Source organism: Aegilops tauschii, chromosome 5, assembly GCF_002575655.3.
Source record: "Aegilops tauschii subsp. strangulata cultivar AL8/78 chromosome 5, Aet v6.0, whole genome shotgun sequence".
In the NCBI taxonomy this organism is placed as follows: Eukaryota; Viridiplantae; Streptophyta; class Magnoliopsida; order Poales; family Poaceae; genus Aegilops; species Aegilops tauschii.
In genome coordinates this window covers 460,902,898-460,918,676 of record NC_053039.3, presented here as the reverse complement: position 1 = coordinate 460,918,676, position 15,779 = coordinate 460,902,898, and positions in this window count along the sequence as shown.

Sequence of the window (15,779 nt, the reverse complement as noted above, 5' to 3'; positions counted from 1 at the left end):
TCTGTAACCGTGCTAGGACAGAAGGAAGCATCTCCATGGGCCATCAAACAGAGGATGTCATTGGGTTTTGTGTTGACTTCATTCCTGACCTTAAGAAGATTGGTCTTCCTCAATCGCGGTATGAGGGGAGACTGACTGGAAAAGGAACGCTAGGAGGGGACTCAATAATATGTAGGGACGGGCATTCTTGGTCTCAAGCACACTACACAGTTCTACAGAACTCTACCTTGGTGACCGCGTATGTCGATGAACATAAGAACATTCTGCGCTCCAAACACCCGGAGCAGTGTGACGACTGGATTACATGTGAACACATCAGGACTTTTGGCAGTTGGTTGCAAACACATCTCAGGGGTGACAACACTATTTCTGATGAGCTGTACTCGTTGGCCAGGGGGCCATCTTCGACTGTATTGACTTACAAAGGGTACGAGATAAACGGGAATACATTTTATATGATCACCCAAGATCAAAAGAGCACCGACCAAAACAGTGGTGTCCGCTTTGATGCAGCAACCAAGAGGGGAAAGGACACATATTATGGTTACATAGTAGACATATGGGAACTTGACTACGGACATGATTTTAAGGTCCCTTTGTTTCAGTGCAAATGGGTCATTCTGTCAGGAGGCGAGATACAGGTAGACCCACAGTACGGAATGACAACAGTGGATCTGAACAATCTTGGGTACACAGACGAACCATTCGTCCTAGCTAATGATGTGGCACAGGTTCTCTATGTGATGGAGATGTCTACCAAACCGAGAAAAAGAAAAGATAAGGAAGCAAATACATCATACGATGAGCCAAAGCAACACATAGTTCTTTTAGGAAAAAGAGACATCGTGGGATTGGACGGCAAGACAGACATGTCCGAAGATTATGAAAAGTTTCATGAAATTCCTCCCTTCAAAGTCAAGGCTGACCCAAGCACCCTGTTAAACGATGAAGATTATCCATGGTTACGGCGCAATAAGCAAAGGACACATGCGAAGAAAAAGTGAAGAATTTCTCTTCACAACTATTATGATGATGCCTTTGATCTAGAATATCACTGCAGTTACATGTGAAGAAATGAAATGCCTTTTGTAATAGATGAGTTTCCGTATGAAACCCTGATACTTCGAAAGAGATTGTTCGTTTGATACACGAAGTGCATCCAGTTTTTGCCGTAATCCTCTCAACTTTTTAGCACATGCTATGTGGGTGAAATGATGATACCCTACCAACTTTCAACCTTTTCAGAGTTCATTTGTAGTGCTTTTCAATTTCAATGTCATTTAGCTTACAAAAATCAGTAAATGAATGAAAAATACCAAATGAAGTCGGAAAGGGTTGAAAATTGATGATGTGGCTATGAATGGTTCATTTTGAACACAAAAAAAGTCTGGAGTTTAAATAAGTTAAAAAAAATAAAATCCCTTTGTAACAGATGAGCTTTCGTCCGAAACCCTGACACTTTGAAAGAGATTGTCCGTTTTGTTCACGAAGTGCATCCAGTTTTTGCCATAACCCTCTCAACTTTTTAGCACATGCTATGTGGGTGAAATGATGATAGCATGCCAACTTTCAACCTTTTCAGAGTTCATTTGAAGTGCTTTTCAATTTCAGGGTCATTTATCTTAAAAAATCAGTAAATGCATGAAAAATACCAGATGAAGTCAGAAAGGGTTGAAAATTGATGATGTGGCTATGAATGGTTCATTTTGAACACAGAAAAAGTCAGGAGTTCAAATAAGTTCAAAAAAATAAAATCCCTTTGTAATAGACGAGTTTTCGTCCGAAACACTGATAGTTCGAAAGAGATTGTCCATTTTTTTCACAAACTGCATCCAGTTTTTGTCGTAACCCTCTGAACTTTTTAGCACATGCTATGTGGGTGAAATGATGATACCATGCCAACTTTCAACCTTTTCAGAGTTCATTTGAAGTGCTTTTCAATTTCAGGGTCATTTAGCTTTAAAAAATCAGTAAATGCATGAAAAATACCAGATGAAGTCAGAAAGGGTTGAAAATTGATGATGTGGCTTTGAATGGTTCATTTTGAACACACAAAAAGTCTGGAGTTCAAATAAGTTCAAAAAAATGAAATCCCTTTGTAACAGATGAGTTTTCGTCCGAAACCCTGATACTTCGAAAGAGATTGTCCATTTTGTACACGAAGTGCATCCAGTTTTTGCCGTAGCCCTCTCAAATTTTTAGCACATGCACTACTGCAGGATGCTGCTAACGCGACACTACGATCAGAGACCCTTCGACGAAACTGTGTGCGATGCAATAATCGCAAACAGTGGTGTAAAAAAACCGTCAAAAAAGGTGCAAAACGTTTGCGATGGCGGAGCCATCAAACACGGTACAGATTTTAGTTGCGTGTGCGATCCAGGGCATACGGTTCAGTCCAATGAACTGTTCGCGATGAGGCGGAACAAAACAAACGGGCAGCCTGAATTATGATTAGGCAACACAAAAGAAACAGTCAGACAGATCAAGGTGTGTGTGATTGAGGGCATACACTTCAGAAGGATTAACTGTTTGCAATTAGGCAACAGAACAGAAACAGGTCAGCCAGATCAAAGTGTCTGCGATTGATGGCATACACTTCATATGGATGAACTGTTTGTGATTAGCCACAACAAACTGAAACAGTTAGATAGATCAATGTGTGTGCGCTAGATGAGCACACACATTCTAATTAAAAGAAGTGTGTGCGATGGTAATAACGGGCGCGCACGGTTGTTAGAACAAGACGTGTGCTGACATTGCCTATTGCGGTGCACCCTATGGTGCAAACGCCACGTACGCGGCCGAGAAGGCGTACGTGCCCACGTTACGCCTTTCGGGAATAGTGCCACACTTATAACCGTCAGTAAATTTTGAGTATGCGTCCCGTCACAATTTTTTTAGAAGAACATGGAGGCCGCGTCCCGTCACATTCCAAATTGCAAACCTGTTGACACTGATCAAAACCTAAACGGTTTCCCACTTAGGAACGTATTACTACTCGGTTATAAATACTACTACTCCAAGATGACTGCACATTCCTCCTCAACTCCTCATCCACAAAAACAAACAAGTCATTCATCATCGTTCCCTTGTGTCTGCCATGGCCAGCATGAGTTCTGGGTCGAGAGATTGCCATCAGGGAGAGGCGAGCCTGGAAGCGGAAGCATGAGAGATGTCCCGCCTCGCCGCAAAAGCAGCCAACATGTCTCGCCGCGCGGCCGTAGCAGCAGAGAGGTCCCGCCGCGCCACCGAAGCAGCACGGAGGTCCCGCCACACCGTCGATGTAGCAGACTTGTCCGGCCGCGCCACGGAAGCAGAACTGATGTCCCGCCGCGCCGCGAATGCAGCAGAGATGTCCTCCCGCGCCGCAGCAGCCTTGGAAAATGTCTCGCGGGCAGGCGAAGACTCATACAGGCGCATGCGTGCCCTCGTCCTTAGGCAGATGGATCAGATTTCCAGCTGGGCGAGGTTGTAGGATGACCTGAAAGCCTCGTTTGAGTAGTCTACCGGCGTCATCCGGCAACTAAATGAGAGCAATGCGAAGCTCCGAGCCGAGCGCGACCTGCTGTGGGTGAAGATCATCGGAAGTGCGGAGTAGCAAGAGTAGACCACACTGCCTTGTTGAAGAGGACCGGCGTCATCGTCGAGAAACTTATGGACGAGAATGCCATGCTGCGCATCGAGCGCAGAAGGCTGGTGGAGGAATCCGTGGATGCTCTCAAGCAGCTTCTTGAGGACAAGAAAGAGCTCATCACCGCTCGCCGCGGAGACTAGTTTCCGCGGCCTGCAGCAACACATCAAGAAAGTAGAGATCAGCGAGCGAGATCATTGTCTTCCTTCTTCTTTTGCCCTTGTTTATTTCGGGCCTTGCCGCATGTGGCTTTTTTTAATTATGTTCCTAAATATGTAAGACAATTATTATCCACTGTCATCGTCCTTATATTCATCATGCTTGCTATAAGTCGCAGTCGATGCTATATAGGTCCGTCGGATCTTACATCAAGATCCGTGCAAAACTTTCTTTTCAGACTTCCATTTTTCTTTCTTAAATCTCAGTCCAATGAGACATATAGCCACGCCGTAGAACAAGTGCTCGGGCACCATTAATGGAGACGTTGGGAGGGAGGTGTGCGGCGGGTAGCGGTCAAAGGGCTCTCCTCCCGATGAGCACGAGCAGGGGTCTGATCGCACGCCTCCCGTACTCAAATAGCTACCCCGCACGGCACCTCCTAGCCAATAAAAAAAGGGGACGCGTGGCGGCACGTAATTGGTAAGTAGAACGCCCACGGTTTCAATAATACTTGTGTTTCCGATTTGTAACGTGACAACACTTGTTCCAAAATGACTTTGTTGATTGTTAATGTGTGCGCCTTCGCAAATTGGACAGAAAATTACCACATCATGTTTGTGCCATGTCATGACACCATGCCAAGTTTCATGACTTTCAGGCGTGTTTTGGATTTACAGGAATTAAAAAACCAAATTTCTCAATCTTTCCGGCCGATCCACGACGCCCAGATGTTTGAATTTCATTCCCATCTCTTCCATAAGACCTAGAAATTCACCCAAGGACACACATGTGATTTTTCAAACAACTTTGGTGCACTGGAGCCTGTGCTTGTTGTTAAAATTTGAATTATGCACATTAAATGCGCAGAAACACAATTAATGTATAAAAAAGGCCAAACAAATCCGGACTAATTTCAAAATTTAGCACGATACTTCTATTTGGTCTAATCTGCTTATGTAAAAAAATTAAGGCGGGAGAAGGCAGTGTACGTACGTCGTTTCGCACATGGAGGTGACACGTTCCCTCTCGGAACCACGAGCCTTCTTGAGGGAAGCTCCGGTTTGCAAGAAGCTTACACCAAAGCTTGTCCCAATTAGGCCAAAAAATTTACCGCAGCATGTTGGTGCCATGTCATGACATCATGTCAAGTTTCATGATTTTCAGGCGTGTTTTGGATTTACAGGAATTAAAAACCAAGTTTCTCAATCTTTCCGGCCGAGCCACGATGCCCAGATGTTTGAATTTCACTCCCATCTCTTGCATGGGACCTAGAAATTCACCAAAGGACACACATGTGATTTTTCAAACAACTTTGGTGCACTGAAGCCTGTGCTTGTAGTTCAAATTTGAATTATGCACATTAAATACGCAGAAACTCAATTAATGTATAAAAAGGACAAACGAACCCGGAATAATTCCAAAGTTTAGCACGATACTTCCATTTGGTCTAATCTGCCTGTGTAAAGAAATTAGGGCGGCAGTGTACGTATGTCGTTCCGCACACAGAGGTGACATGTTTCCTCTCGGAACCACGAGCCTTCTTGAGGGAAGCTCCGGTTTGCAGCAAGCTTACACCAAAGCTTGTCCCAATTCGGCCAAAAAAATTACCGCAGCATGTTGGTGCCATGTCATGACACCATGCCAAGTTTCATGATTTTCAGACGTGTTTTGGATTTACAGGAATTAAAAAACTAAGTTTCTCAATCGTTCCGGCCGAGCCACGACGCCCAGATGTTTGAATTTCATTCCCATCTCTTGCATGGGACCTATAAATTCACCCAAGGACACACATGTGATTTTTCAACCAACTTTGGTGCACTGGAGCATGTGCTTGTAGTTCAAATTTGAATTATGCACATTAAATGTGCAGAAACTCAATTAATGTATAAAAAAGCCAAACAAACCCGGAATAATTACAAAATTTAGCACGGTACTTCGGGAGAAGGCAGTGTACGTATATCGTTTCGCACACGGAGGTGACACGTTCCCTCTCGGAACCACGAGCCTTCTTGAGGGAAGCTCTGATTTGCAAGAAGCTTACACCAAAGCTTATCCCAATTCGGTAAAAAAAATTACCGCAGCATGTTGGTGCCATGTCATGACACCATGCCAAGTTTCATGATTTTCAGGTGTGTTTTGGAATTACAGGAATTAAAAAACCAAGTTTCTCAATCTTTCTGGCCGAGCCACGACGCCGAGATGTTTGAATTTCATTCCCATCTCTTGCATGGGACCTATAAATTCACCCAAAGACACACATGTGATTTTCAACCAACTTTGGTGCACTGGAGCATGTGCCTGTAGTTTAAATTTTAATTATGCACATTAAATGCCCATGAACTCAATTAATGTATAAAAAAGGCCAAACGAATCTGGAATAATTCCAAAATTTAGCACGATACTTCTATTTGGTCTAATCTGCCAGTGTACAAAAATTAAGGCGGGAGAAGGCAATGTACGTATGTCGTTTCACACACGGCGGTGACACGTTCCCTCTTGGAACCAAGAGCCTTCTTGAGGGAAGCTCCGGTTTGCAAGAAGCTTACACCATAGCTTGTCCCAATTCGGCCAAAAAAATTACTACAGCATGTTGGTGCCATGTCATGACACCATGCCGAGTTTCATGATTTTCAGTCGTGTTTTGGATTTACAGGAATTAAAAAACCAAGTTTCTCAATCATTCCGGCCGAGCCACGATGTCCAGATGTTTGAATTTCATTCCCATTTCTTGCATGGGACCTATAAATTCACCCAAAGACACGCATGTGATTTTTCAACAAACTTTGGTGCATTGGAGCATGTGCTTGTAGTTCAAATTTGAAATATGCACATTAAATGGCTAGAAACTCAATTAATGCATAAAAATTGCCAAATGAACCCGGAATAATTCCAAATTTAAACACGACACTCATGTACTAGTTGCATGTTCACTGTACGTAAATGTTTTAGCAATTCAAACACCATCCTTTCCCTCCGTAACACCATTTTGTCTTTCAAAACATAATGAAAAATCAGGTATACCACAAACAGTTTACTAGAAAGAATCGTGTGTGGGATGCGATATAAAATATCTTGGCGCACCGTCTTGTCTGGCTTACGCAGGAAGCTTCGTCGTCTACAGTCCACCGCCCCCGGTTGAACCACACTTGCGCGCCAATTTCTCGCGGCACCGAGCGAAATTTTTTGGCCACCGTGGAAATATCTATCTCCCCGCCCCCTCCATCCTACCAAAAGCCACATTTCCACTGTTCCTCCTTGCTTTCCAAGTTCAAACCTTCACTGCTGCTTACTGGCAGCTCAGCCTCCTCGCCGGCGACCCTTCTTCTTGCAGTGTCGCCTCCTCGCCGGCCACCCTTCTTCTTGCAGCACCGCCTCCTCGCCAGCGACCCTTCTTCTTGCAGCGCCGCCTCCTCGCAGGCGACCCTTCTTCTTGCTGTGCGGCCTCCTCGCCGCCGACCCTTCTTCTTTCTGTGCGGCCTCGTCGATATGGTCACACACCCCACCCACACCATCCTCCTCCTTTCCCGTCCCACATGCCCCGACTGACGGAGCGACACCTTCCACCGAAATCACTGCCCCCCTCCTCCAATTAAGCGTCGCCCACAGCCATTTTGCATGCAGTATAACGTGGAGCTCAGTAGCATGCGGCCGCACGCGTGAACGAGGTCGCTATGGCTGTCATGCGTGTCGATCGCCAGATCTTGGAGGAGCACCTCGTCTTCGAGGCCACCGTTGACACCGCCACGCGGTTGTCTACTATAAAATACAGTTCGTGATGTTTTCTCGAGCCCACCGCCAGTGCCTTCTAGTGATTTGTCCTCTGTAATTTTAATATGCAATCTGATGTTCAGTTAACAGTTTGGTCCTCTGAAATGTAATGTTCAGTTAACACTTTGGTCCAACAATTGCTACATTTCATAGTACTGTTCTCAAGCATTCTTTGTTTTGTTAATTGTCTTATCTTCTAGTACATGTTTCTATTCTGCAATGTCGTGCTCAGTTAACTATTTTGGTTCATTTGGTCTGTTGTCCATTTAACTGTTTGGTTCAGTTCTGCAATTTGATTTTCATTTGCTGTGGGTACAATTTTGTATTGTTATGCATGTGACACCAATCGAATTTGGCTGTACTCAATACATATTCTACTGATAGTATGGAAACTCTCAGTTAACCTGATCAAGATCTTCCTTATGCGTGTTGCAGGGAAACAATGGGAGACACTACAGCTTACCATCGAGGTTTGTTCAAGCAGGGTCCTTTGGCTAATAGCACATTATTGTGCAGTTGCAGGAATCATTCTAATATTAAGGTTTCTTACAATTTGGTCTTGCACATGTAGGTCCTGCTGTCAGAGGCTTAGACCCACTGTTCGACCAATTTTGCATATGGGGAAATGAGATGTCCATTAATATCAGTCAAGTCAAGAAACTCAGAAAGATTGCTAGGATGAAGAAACTTGCGACGAATAATAGCAAGATCTTTGTTTGCACAATGAAGAAGACATCAGTCAAATATAGGATGGTACGAACTCTTTTACCTTGTTTTTACCCCTTGCGCCATTTCAAAATTTACAACAGCGATTTATGCATAGCTTTGTTTTCGGTACTTTGCAAAGCAGTTCACCGATGATTACCTCTCAAACCACCTGCATGGTCAAGAAGCGAGGAAGGTATTCATTCAACACCCACGGTACAATAATGAAGTCTTGCTGAAGAGGACGAAGGTTGGGCGGGCAATTATCCATAGCCTTTGGCCTAAAGTTGCAAGGACATTCAACATCACTAAAGGCTCAATATTTGCCTTCCGCTTCTGCAGTTTCCCAGATGAGATTCATCTGTCTATTTACCATGTATGATGCTACTTTTCAAAGGTTTTTGATGCTGCATGTGAAACTTGCTGCTGTTGTGTAATGGCGTAACTGAGTGCCGAAGCTATCTGATGTAATTCGATTATGAAATCCTGGTTGCTTTTATACGGATATGAAATATCTGGCGTGTTTTATAAGAAATGTTAGTTTGATTAGTACATGGATTATCAATAATAGGATAATTACCCTGCTTATTGGGGTTTTCTATTGCAGACGGTTACTCAGACAGCACCGTGGGCGATGAACTCAAACAACCCGCACGGTTTCTAGAAAGTAGGCGTGTTCGATCAACTAACAATCACACACGGCTTCCGGCAGCGAACTGTTTGCGTTAGGCCACCTTGCACAAACGTTTCCACACAAAGAACTGTGTGTGATATACATACCTACGGAAATATTTTTCTAGGATTCACCGTGTAGGATGTACATACCTACGGAAATGATTTTCTGGGATTCACCGTGTGGGATGTACATACCTACGGAAATGATTTTCTGGGATTACCGTGTGGGATGTACATACCTACAGAAATGATTTTCTAGGATTCACCATGTGGGATGCACATACCTACGGAAATGATTTTCTGGGATTACCGTGTGGGATGTGAAGGAAATATGCCCTAGAGGCAATAATAAAGTATTATATATTTCCTTATATCATGATAAATGTTTATTATTCATGCTAGAATTGTATTAACCGGAAACATAATACATGTGTGAATACATAGACAAACAGAGTGTCACTAGTATGCCTCTACTTGACTAGCTCATTAATCAAAGATGGTTATGTTTCCTAGCCATAGACATGAGTAGTCATTTGATTAACGGGATCACCTCATTAGGAGAATGACGTGATTGACTTGACCCATTCCGTTAGCTTAGCACTCGATCGTTTAGTATGTTGCTATTGCTTTCTTCATGACTTATACATGTTCCTATGACTATGAGATTATGCAACTCCCGTTTACCGGAGGAACACTTTGTGTGCTACCAAACGTCACAACGTAAATGGGTGATTATAAAGGTGCTCTACAGGTGTCTCCAAAGGTACTTGTTGCGTTGGCGTATTTCGAGATTAGGATTTGTCACTCCAATTGTCGAAGAGGTATCTCTGGGCCCACTCGGTAATGCACATCACTATAAGCCTTGCAAGCATTGTGACTAATGAGTAAGTTGCGGGATGATGTGTTACGGAACGAGTAAAGAGACTTGCCGGTAACGAGATTGAACTAGGTATCGAGATACCGACGATCAAATCTCGGGCAAGTAACATACCGGTGACAAAGGGAACAACGTATGTTGTTATGCGGTCTGACCGATAAAGATCTTCGTAGAATATGTGGGAGCCAATATGGGCATCCAGGTCCCGCTATTGGTTATTGACCGGAGACGTGTCTCGGTCATGTCTACATAGTTCTCGAACCCGTAGGGTCCGCACGCTTAACGTTACGATGACAGTTTTATTGAGTTTTGATGTACCGAAGGAGTTCGGAGTCCCGGATGAGATCGGGGATATGACGAGGAGTCTCGAAATGGTCGAGACATAAAGATCGATATATTGGACGACTATATTCGGACTTCGGAAAGGTTCCGAGTGATTCGGGTATTTTTCGGAGTACCGGAGAGTTACGGGAATACGTATTGGGCCTTATTGGGCCATACGGGAAAGAAGGAAAAGGGCCTCAAGGGTGGCCGCACCCCTCCCCTTGGTCTGGTCCGAATTGGACTAGGGAAGGGGGGCGCCCCCTTCCTTCCTTCTCTTTTTCCCTTCCTCTTTTCCTATTCCATATGGGAGGTGAAATCCTACTAGGACCAGGGAGTCCTAGTAGGACTCCACACTTGGTGCGCCCCCTCCTAGGGCCGGCCTCCTCCTCCCTTGCTCCTTTATATACGGGGGCAGGGGGCACCCCATGGACACAACAATTGATCCTTGAGATCTCTTAGCTGTGTGCGGTGCCCTCCTCCACCATATTACACCTCGATAATACCGTTGCGGAGCTTAGGCGAAGCCCTGCGTCGGTGGAACATCATCATCGTCACCACGCCGTCGTGCTGACGAAACTCTCCCGCAACACTCGGCTGGATCGGAGTTTGAGGGACGTCATCGAGCTGAACATGTGTAGAACTCGGAGGTGCCGTACGTTCGGTACTTGATCGGTCGGATCGTGAAGACGTACGACTACATCAACCGCGTTGTGATAACGCTTCCGCTGTCGGTCTACGAGGGTACGTGGACAACACTCTCCCCTCTCGTTGCTATGCATCACCATGATCTTGCGTGTGCGTAGGAATTTTTTTGAAATTACTACGTTCCCCAACAGGATGTACATACCTACGGAAATGATTGGGTTTTGATACCTCGCCCGATCGCACACGGCCCCAGCCTGGGTCCCGGGAGGGCCTATCCCCGATGATTTCTGGGTCGTGTGGGAAGGACCCCCCTATCGCCCACACTCACTTGGCGACGGTTCCAAATGACGTCGCGGAAAGGGGTTAAAAACCGTTTGTTTAGCACGTCGCTGTACTAGTGATGCTATGTGGGTGAAATGATGATACCATGCCAAATTTCAACCTTTTCAGAGTTCATTTCAACTGCTTTTCAGTTTCAGGGTCATTTAGCTTAAAAAATCAGTAAATGCACGAAAAATACCAGATGAAGTCAGAAAGGGTTGAAAATTGATATTCTTCAATAGCAAAAGGAATCAACTAAAAAGCTTTTATAAAACTCTAATAGCAAAAGGAATCAACTAAAAAGCTTTTATAAACCTCTAGTATTTTTGAAACTAAAATTATATAAAATTTATGCAACTAAAATTATCAAAGTATTTTCTGTTCAAAACTTGGAAAGAAAAAGAATTTTCATAAAGAATTTTTTTGTTAGAAGCTTTAATAGCAAAAAGAATTATCATAAAGAATTTTTTGTTAGAAACTAAAATAACAAAATCTGTTTTTGAATATAACGATAAAACACAGTAATATTAAATAGCAGGAAAAAAATCACTCCAAAATCTATTTTTATAGTAAATTTAATCACAAACTAGTGATTCACACAAATTTCAAAAAATTCATATTTAAACTATTCAAATTTGAAAACTAATGGCACTAAGAGAAACTTTATAATTTTTGTGACCTAAAAGCAAAAGGAATTATAAAATAAAGCAAAAAAACAAAAGAAAATAAATAATGCAAAAAACAAAATAAAAAACTGGAAAAAAATAAACAAAATGCCACCTGCTGGGCTATCACGGCCTAAATACGACTAGAAACCCAACCATGGGCCAGGATTCAGGCTCGCAGAAGGCCCAGTTGGCCCACAGGCAGATACAGTGTGTTTATGCCCGTAAGCCTGCATCTGAGAGGAGCTCGAGGCGCAGCGGCAGTGGGGCTTATAAACCACTCCGAGCCCCTCTCAACTAGCGAGGTGGGACTAAACTTTTTGGCCGCGGGCAGAACAAGGCCTTTGGTCCCGGTTGGTAGCACCAACCGGGACGTAAGGGGAGCATTGGTACCGGTTCGTGGCACCAACCGGGACCAATGCCCACCTTTTGTCCTGGTTGGTGCCACCAATCGGGACCAAAGGTCTCTGTTCCCGCCCTTTGGGCTGCTGAAAGGAGACCTTTTGTCCCGGTTGGTGGCACGAACTGGGACCAAAGGGGGGCATTGGTACCGGTTTGTGCCACGAACCGGGACCAATGGCTTTGCTATATAAACCAACACTTAGCGTTTTTCAGATTTCATCTTCAGTTGCCCCGACGACGCCGCCAGGCTGCCCGATCGAGCTCGCCGTCGACGCCATCGTCGCCCTCTGCCCCGACCTCGCGCGTTGACGCCCTCTGCCCCGACCTCGCCGTTGACGCCCACTGCCCCGACCTCGCCGCCACCGCCCAGTGAGCCCTCCCTTCCCCCGCGCCGCCCCCCTGCCTGCTATGCTTGTCGTGCGCCGCCGCCCCGGCCTTCTCTGCTTGCCGCGCGCCGCCGCCCCGGCCTGCTATGCTTGCCGCGCGCCGCCGCCCCGGCCTGCTCTCTGCTGCTTTTTTTTCATACATTTTTTTGTTCATTGATGTATGTATATATGGATGTTGTATGTATATGTATATGTGCAGATGTATGTATGATCCATGGATATGTATGCATTGATGTATGATTATCTTTTTGTTCATAGAATATTTTTGTCCATTTATGTATATGTTCATATATATGTGCATATTTAGAAAAAAATTGTGTTGCAAAAGTTACATTTAAGGTTAGTTGATTTAGTGCAATTTAGGTTAGTTGTACTGTCAGTGCATTTTGGGTTCGTATATTTTAGGTTAGTGGAGAGGAAAAGGAAAATAAGGAAAAAGAAGAAAAGAGGAAGAAGGAAGAAGGAAGAAGAAAAAGAAGGTGAGGAAAAAGGAAAATAAGAAGAGGAAGAAGGAGAAGAAGAAGAAGAAGAAGAAGAAGAAGAAGAGGAAGAAGAAAAAAAAAGAGGAGAAGAAGAAGGAATAGATGAGAAGATTCTTCTCCTCTATTCCTTCTTCTTCTCCTCTCTTTTTTTTGTTCTTCTATTTTTTTCTTCTTCTCCTCTTTTTTTTCTTCTTCTTCCTCTTCTTATTTTTTATTGGGAATGAGGGTGTCGAGGATCACTGAGCGGCCGAGGGTCGGGAACTAGGGTAGAGGGTCGAGGGTCGCCGAGGGGTCGAGGGTCGTCGAGGGGTGGAGGGTCGAGGGGTCGAGAGGGGACGTCGACCAACCCCCTCTCGCTCGACCAACTCTCGAGGACACCCAAACCCTAGAAAAAAAACGTTGTCGATCTCCTACCCCCTCCCACCCCTACCCGACAAACTCTCTCGAGTTTATAAGATATTTATCAAGAATGCCTCCATTATGGACGTGCATAATTAAGTTGATCCATATTTTTCCTGATCTCATCTACGCTTCTATATGTGCACGTTCTCTTGTGTCAAAGTATTGAAGAAATCCATGGTTTCATAATTAGCCAGAAGTAACAGGCGCATGATGGTATGAAGCTCTCCAAAGTTATTTTGGAAAGGAGTCCTGATAGGATAATTCGCTTTTTGGTACGAAGTTCAGCAAAGGCCTTCCAAATAGCAATATTCGAAAGGCTATTGATGAACTTCATACCAAAAAGCGAATTATCCTATCAGGACTCCGTTCCATAATAACTTTGGAGAGCTTCATAAAATCATGTGCATGTTACTTCCGGCTAATGATGAAGCCATGGTTTTCTTGAATCCTTTGACACTAGACAACGTGACATATAGAAGGGTAGATGAGATCAGGAAAAATAGGGACCATTTTCTGCACATCCAGATTGGTGCCATTTTGTTAAATCCCTTGTCGGTCTGGACGTCGGACATTCATGAGAGAGGCGGTCCGGCCCAAACCCTAGAAGCGTTGCCGAGGCCACACCAAACCCTAGAAGCGTGGAGGCCACCCCAAACCCTAGAAGCGTGGAGGCCACCCCAAACCCTAGAAGCGTTGCCGAGGCCACCGAAATTTACCAAGTTAAAAGAGCGTTGTCGTCGAGGCCACCCCAAACCCTAGAAGCGTTGTCGAGGCCACCCCAAATCGTAGAAGCGTCGAGGCCACTAATTAATATTCCTTGTTGTGATTAGCTAGCTAGGTCTATGTTTGCCACTAATATATCCATCTCTCATGTTTGTATATTAATTGCCATGTTCTAATATTTGCAGAAACTATGGAGCAAAGAGACTTGGAAACAGAACAGTTGTTGGGAGACATAATCCTCGGCGGAGGTGATATCTTGTCGTATCTCAACGACACCGATGGTCAGGAAGGAGAGGGTGAAGGCTCCGGTGATCGAACAATGGAGGAGGAAGGACATGATCATGATGTCTTCGGTGACCGAATGCCGGTGGAAGAAGGAGACCGTGATGAAGGCTCCGGTGACCGAACGGAGGAGGGAGCTGTTGCAAAGTCCGGCGAGGTATATATATGAATTAAGCCTGTGCTGACTAGCTAATTGATCAATTAATTTTTTTGGTATGTACATATATTATCTCTTTTTCCTTATTTTATAGCCCTCCGGATCGAGCCAAACTTCGGTAACGAGACGAGGCCCGAAGAAAAGGTTGCGCCAGGATGAAAGGTTCACGATCATAGAAATCTCGGACGATGGCCAACCGATTGAACCCAGGCGGACCAAGGAAGCATTTTCTACTCAGTGCGGGGCTATTGTTAGGGACATGATCCCGATCAGCATCTAGCTATGGAATAAGCCTAAGAACGAAGACCCTCAAGTTCCTTATGTCAACGATAGACAGATAGATGATCTTTGGACCTCGCTAAAGGCAAATTTCACCCTACCGCCAGAGGAGGATCCGGATAAGCCAGTTATAGAGCCATTGGTCAAGGCTCATGCTTTTAAGAAGATGGAAGATCTATTCAGGAGGTGGAAGAATGAGTTGAAATCAACGTATGTCGACAAAGGGAAGACTCCAGAATTCACCGACCGATTTGAGAAGATAAGAGATCACTGGTCCGCATTTGTGGCCTACAAGACATCGGACATGAGTAATAAAATGTCAGAGACAAACAAGAACAATGCTGCAAAGAAGAAGTTTCACCATCGCACGGGGTCAGGTGGCTACCTCAAAGCCCGGCCGTTGTGGGACAAAGCTAAGAATGACCTGATTGCTAAAGGGGTCGAACCAGAGACATTGAACTGGCCAGACCGTTCAAGGACTTGGTTCTTCGGGGTTGGGGGAACCTTGGACCCTGAAACAGGGAAGTGCGTTTGGACAGACGAGCAACTTGCAACACCCGTCAAGAAGCTTCAAAAGTGTATCATCATAGCGCCGCAAGGGACGTTCGTTCCCGACAGAGAGAATGACCAGCTGACCGAGGCCCTAGGGAATCGTGAGCACCCTGGACGAACACGAGGCACGCCAGGCTCCGTTGCGTGGAAGGTTGGGTTTCCCGGCGTAGACGGTTACAAAACCCGGGGGAGGAAGCAGAAACTGGAGCAGAGCGAAATGCAGAAGTTGAATGCAAGAGTACAAAAGCTAGAGGAACAAGTTGAGAGCCAGCGAGCTGCCGGAGCTACCACACCATCTCAGCAGAGAAGCAGCGTAGCTTCCACCGAGCTTGTTCAGCAGC